This window comes from Pempheris klunzingeri, chromosome 16 (assembly GCF_042242105.1).
Source record: "Pempheris klunzingeri isolate RE-2024b chromosome 16, fPemKlu1.hap1, whole genome shotgun sequence".
Lineage (NCBI taxonomy): Eukaryota > Metazoa > Chordata > Actinopteri > Acropomatiformes > Pempheridae > Pempheris > Pempheris klunzingeri.
Genome location: NC_092027.1, coordinates 24,291,903 through 24,297,902, shown reverse-complemented (window position 1 = coordinate 24,297,902; position 6,000 = coordinate 24,291,903).

Here is a 6,000-nt window from a genome sequence, read left to right as displayed (position 1 = left end):
CACTTTTCCAAAAAACACTCTCCAGGACACCCTCCAATCAACTCCAAATGGCCTGAAACGCGCTCCTAAACACTTTCTGGGGGAACTTTTTTCAAAAAAACACTTTGAAAAATTTCACCTCACTCAACTCTATGGGGAATTTTCAAACGCCTATAACTTTAAAACCACACCTCCTAGCGCTTTGCAAACCACTTCCGCCTGCCATAATTCGGCCCTTCTGAACACGCCAGGCTTGGTCCCGTCTCTCTACGACCTTCCCTTCCGGAGATACAACAAAAACAAACTTTTTTTCGCTACTTACGCCCACTTCCCGACGTCACAGCCACTAGGGGGACCCACCAAACGAAAGACAGCCTATGGAAATGGGGGGGTACCACCCACTTTCAGCTCTCTACCTCCAACGGTTCGGGAGTTATCACCCAAAAACAGGACCATCAAATTTGATGATCGTGGTTATTACCCCCCTTACCTAACCCTAACCCTAACCCTAACCCTAACCCTAACCCTAACCCTAACCCTAACCCCTAGGCTCCCCTTAAGCCAAGCTACCCCACCCTAGGATTGCAGCTCCACAGCGCCAACTACTGGACGGCCACTTTTCCAAAAAACACTCTCCAGGACACCCTCCAATCAACTCCAAATGGCCTGAAACGCGCTCCTAAACACTTTCTGGGGGAACTTTTTTCAAAAAAACACTTTGAAAAATTTCACCTCACTCAACTCTATGGGGAATTTTCAAACGCCTATAACTTTAAAACCACACCTCCTAGCGCTTTGCAAACCACTTCCGCCTGCCATAATTCGGCCCTTCTGAACACGCCAGGCTTGGTCCCGTCTCTCTACGACCTTCCCTTCCGGAGATACAACAAAAACAAACTTTTTTTCGCTACTTACGCCCACTTCCCGACGTCACAGCCACTAGGGGGACCCACCAAACGAAAGACAGCCTATGGAAATGGGGGGGTACCACCCACTTTCAGCTCTCTACCTCCAACGGTTCGGGAGTTATCACCCAAAAACAGGACCATCAAATTTGATGATCGTGGTTATTACCCCCCTTACCTAACCCTAACCCTAACCCTAACCCTAACCCTCCAAATGGCCTCAAATGCACCCCTAGGCACTTCCTGGAAACACCTAGGGACAAAAAACACTTTGGCAAATTTTCACTCACTATAGTCAATGCAACTTTTCGACATAACTCGCCCTAGGAAGGTCCCACCAACACCATTCAACCACCCCTAGGCTCCCCTTAAGCCAAGCTACCCCACCCTAGGATTGCAGCTCCACAGCGCCAACTACTGGACGGCCACTTTTCCAAAAAACACTCTCCAGGACACCCTCCAATCAACTCCAAATGGCCTGAAACGCGCTCCTAAACACTTTCTGGGGGAACTTTTTTCAAAAAAACACTTAGGAAAATTTCACCTCACTCAACTCTATGGGGAATTTTCAAACGCCTATAACTTTAAAACCACACCTCCTAGCGCTTTGCAAACCACTTCCGCCTGCCATAATTCGGCCCTTCTGAACACGCCAGGCTTGGTCCCGTCTCTCTACGACCTTCCCTTCCGGAGATACAACAAAAACAAACTTTTTTTCGCTACTTACGCCCACTTCCCGACGTCACAGCCACTAGGGGGACCCACCAAACGAAAGACAGCCTATGGAAATGGGGGGGTACCACCCACTTTCAGCTCTCTACCTCCAACGGTTCGGGAGTTATCACCCAAAAACAGGACCATCAAATTTGATGATCGTGGTTATTACCCCCCTTACCTAACCCTAACCCTAACCCTAACCCTCCAAATGGCCTCAAATGCACCCCTAGGCACTTCCTGGAAACACCTAGGGACAAAAAACACTTTGGCAAATTTTCACTCACTATAGTCAATGCAACTTTTCGACATAACTCGCCCTAGGAAGGTCCCACCAACACCATTCAACCACCCCTAGGCTCCCCTTAAGCCAAGCTACCCCACCCTAGGATTGCAGCTCCACAGCGCCAACTACTGGACGGCCACTTTTCCAAAAAACACTCTCCAGGACACCCTCCAATCAACTCCAAATGGCCTGAAACGCGCTCCTAAACACTTTCTGGGGGAACTTTTTTCAAAAAAACACTTAGGAAAATTTCACCTCACTCAACTCTATGGGGAATTTTCAAACGCCTATAACTTTAAAACCACACCTCCTAGCGCTTTGCAAACCACTTCCGCCTGCCATAATTCGGCCCTTCTGAACACGCCAGGCTTGGTCCCGTCTCTCTACGACCTTCCCTTCCGGAGATACAACAAAAACAAACTTTTTTTCGCTACTTACGCCCACTTCCCGACCTCACAGCCACTAGGGGGACCCACCAAACGAAAGACAGCCTATGGAAATGGGGGGGTAGGAAAAACCTCAACTCTCTAGCTCACAAGCTTCTTCAGTTACCGGCCAGTCTGAGGATCGCCGTTTCGGCGATCGTGGTTATTACCCCCCTTACCTAACCCTAACCCTAACCCTAACCCTAACCCTCTAACCCTAACCCTAACCCTAACCCTAACCCTAACCCCTAGGCTCCCCTTAAGCCAAGCTACCCCACCCTAGGATTGCAGCTCCACAGCGCCAACTACTGGACGGCCACTTTTCCAAAAAACACTCTCCAGGACACCCTCCAATCAACTCCAAATGGCCTGAAACGCGCTCCTAAACACTTTCTGGGGGAACTTTTTTCAAAAAAACACTTTGAAAAATTTCACCTCACTCAACTCTATGGGGAATTTTCAAACGCCTATAACTTTAAAACCACACCTCCTAGCGCTTTGCAAACCACTTCCGCCTGCCATAATTCGGCCCTTCTGAACACGCCAGGCTTGGTCCCGTCTCTCTACGACCTTCCCTTCCGGAGATACAACAAAAACAAACTTTTTTTCGCTACTTACGCCCACTTCCCGACGTCACAGCCACTAGGGGGACCCACCAAACGAAAGACAGCCTATGGAAATGGGGGGGTACCACCCACTTTCAGCTCTCTACCTCCAACGGTTCGGGAGTTATCACCCAAAAACAGGACCATCAAATTTGATGATCGTGGTTATTACCCCCCTTACCTAACCCTAACCCTAACCCTAACCCTAACCCTAACCCTCTAACCCTAACCCTAACCCTAACCCTAACCCTAACCCCTAGGCTCCCCTTAAGCCAAGCTACCCCACCCTAGGATTGCAGCTCCACAGCGCCAACTACTGGACGGCCACTTTTCCAAAAAACACTCTCCAGGACACCCTCCAATCAACTCCAAATGGCCTGAAACGCGCTCCTAAACACTTTCTGGGGGAACTTTTTTCAAAAAAACACTTTGAAAAATTTCACCTCACTCAACTCTATGGGGAATTTTCAAACGCCTATAACTTTAAAACCACACCTCCTAGCGCTTTGCAAACCACTTCCGCCTGCCATAATTCGGCCCTTCTGAACACGCCAGGCTTGGTCCCGTCTCTCTACGACCTTCCCTTCCGGAGATACAACAAAAACAAACTTTTTTTCGCTACTTACGCCCACTTCCCGACGTCACAGCCACTAGGGGGACCCACCAAACGAAAGACAGCCTATGGAAATGGGGGGGTACCACCCACTTTCAGCTCTCTACCTCCAACGGTTCGGGAGTTATCACCCAAAAACAGGACCATCAAATTTGATGATCGTGGTTATTACCCCCCTTACCTAACCCTAACCCTAACCCTAACCCTCCAAATGGCCTCAAATGCACCCCTAGGCACTTCCTGGAAACACCTAGGGACAAAAAACACTTTGGCAAATTTTCACTCACTATAGTCAATGCAACTTTTCGACATAACTCGCCCTAGGAAGGTCCCACCAACACCATTCAACCACCCCTAGGCTCCCCTTAAGCCAAGCTACCCCACCCTAGGATTGCAGCTCCACAGCGCCAACTACTGGACGGCCACTTTTCCAAAAAACACTCTCCAGGACACCCTCCAATCAACTCCAAATGGCCTGAAACGCGCTCCTAAACACTTTCTGGGGGAACTTTTTTCAAAAAAACACTTAGGAAAATTTCACCTCACTCAACTCTATGGGGAATTTTCAAACGCCTATAACTTTAAAACCACACCTCCTAGCGCTTTGCAAACCACTTCCGCCTGCCATAATTCGGCCCTTCTGAACACGCCAGGCTTGGTCCCGTCTCTCTACGACCTTCCCTTCCGGAGATACAACAAAAACAAACTTTTTTTCGCTACTTACGCCCACTTCCCGACCTCACAGCCACTAGGGGGACCCACCAAACGAAAGACAGCCTATGGAAATGGGGGGGTAGGAAAAACCTCAACTCTCTAGCTCACAAGCTTCTTCAGTTACCGGCCAGTCTGAGGATCGCCGTTTCGGCGATCGTGGTTATTACCCCCCTTACCTCTAACCCTAACCCTAACCCTAACCCTAACCCTAACCCTTCCTAACCCTAACCCTACCTTAACCCTAACCTTAACCATTCCCACCTTATCTTTCCTAACCCTAACCATTCCTAACCCTAACCTTAACCTTTTCCATTTCCTTCCTAACCCTAACCCTTAATTAATTAATTAAAAATAAATAATTTAAAATTTAAATTGGTTAAATACATAAATTTGAATAAAATTGGAGAATTGAAAAATTACTTAGGTTTAAATTCATGATTTTAAATTAATTTGGAGAATTAAAATTGATTAAAATTAGTTTCATAAATTAGCTGTAAAAACAATTAATACGGAATTCAAATTACTTACATCATTAAAAAACAATTTAAAAATTCATAAATATTAAACAAGTTCAAATGTAATAATAAATAGTTAAAATACAAAAAGATTAAAAGTTTTAATTCATTTTAGTAATTTAATATCTTAAAAGTAGAGAATGGGTTTTAAATTTAAGTTATTTTCTAAAATAAACCAAGTTGTAAAAAAGGCGCAATTTAGGCAGGTATAAATAAAACTCATAGTATACTGCCTTCATTCTGAAGCTTACTTTCGAAGAGACAACATCTCTGGAGCAAAGCTGACGGACCATATAGCAGCCAGTGCTTTTTTTTCAATTTGTGCCCTGCCTGAAGAAGACTTGTAATAAGTTGAAACGTCGCGCATTGGGCACATTATTAGAATAGTTTAAATAATTTTGATTTATAAAAATTTAATTTCATAAAAATTTAATTTGATTTAATTTAATTGATAATTCATATTTTAGTAAAATTAACATAATTCATAAGTTTAATTCATATCTTTTTATTGAACTTTGATTTAAATAACAAAAACTACATTAAAAAAATACAAATTAAAAACGACAATGGCCGATAGAGGCCGCTGGACGCGGGTTCGCTACGGAAGGCGACCTGCCCGGCAGCGGAGGTCCGGGGACCGGAGAGGGGGACCAGCCCGGAGGAAGGACAGTGCACCTCCTGTCTCCTTTGGGAGGCAGGCTCACTCGCCTTCCCCTAACCCTAACCCCTCCTTCCTTTCTCCCATCCCTACAACCAACCCCGCCCTACCCTAACCCTAACCACTCCTCCCCTACGCCTAACCTTAACCCCTCCTAACCCCTCCCCCCACCCCCCACCCCTGTGAGGCAGGCCTCTCTGAGGTAGCCTGCCCCCCCCACCCCTCCTCCTTCCTTTCTCCCATCCCTACAACTAACCCCGCCCTACCCTAACCCTAACCACTCCTCCCCTACGCCTCACCTTAACCCCTCCTAACCCCTCCCCCCACCCCCCACCCCTGTGAGGCAGGCCCCTCTGAGGTAGCCTGCCCCCCCCTTCCCCCCTCCCTCCCCATGTCTGTCTGTCTGTCTTTTTATTAATTTCCCCCTCTTTTCTTTCTTTTCCTCCCCTTCCTTTTCTGATTTTATTTCAAAAACCCAGGCCTCCGGGGAGCAGCCAAGGACTGCACCAGCCCTGTGGCCAGTGCATACCCAGCACCCCTTCGGGGGCGCTGGGAAGACCCAGAACCTAACCCTTCTTTCCCCCTC